The sequence below is a fragment of the Geospiza fortis genome, unplaced genomic scaffold (genome assembly GCF_000277835.1).
Source record: "Geospiza fortis unplaced genomic scaffold, GeoFor_1.0 scaffold432, whole genome shotgun sequence".
In the NCBI taxonomy this organism is placed as follows: Eukaryota; Metazoa; Chordata; class Aves; order Passeriformes; family Thraupidae; genus Geospiza; species Geospiza fortis.
Window position 1 is genome coordinate 313,676 of NW_005054436.1, and position 503 is coordinate 314,178.

Sequence of the window (503 nt, forward strand, 5' to 3'; positions counted from 1 at the left end):
GTTTTGCTCACACACAGGACCCATCTTGAGCCCTCTGCAGTTTTGTCGCTGCACTGCCAATGGTTCCATCAGAGAAAAGTGAATTTGTCAGGCTGCAAAAATGTTCCTCCCCCCACATCCCAGAGCATATCCCTCCTCTGCCTCCTCAACCCAATCCTCTCATCCAAATGACAAATAAAACTAATTTTCTGGGTCCTTCTACCCATTTCCACCCACAATTCAAACACTGAGCTTCCAACCACTCACTCCAAGAGCTGACCCAATTAGCTGATTGCCAATTCCAGCTATGGATGCTCATTGCTTTGTTACAGCAGAGCTGCCTTTGGAAGCAATAATTTATATCAGACAGGATTTGAAATGAAGAGGCCTCAAAAGACCTTCAGCTGAAAGGTGTCCAACAGGAATTTTTAAGAGAAGAGTTCAAATGGATTCTGAGAATAACAGCCTGGTTTTCTAGCTCTCCCTTAAGGCCTGCAGATTGGAGAGCAAGGAAATATTTGGGA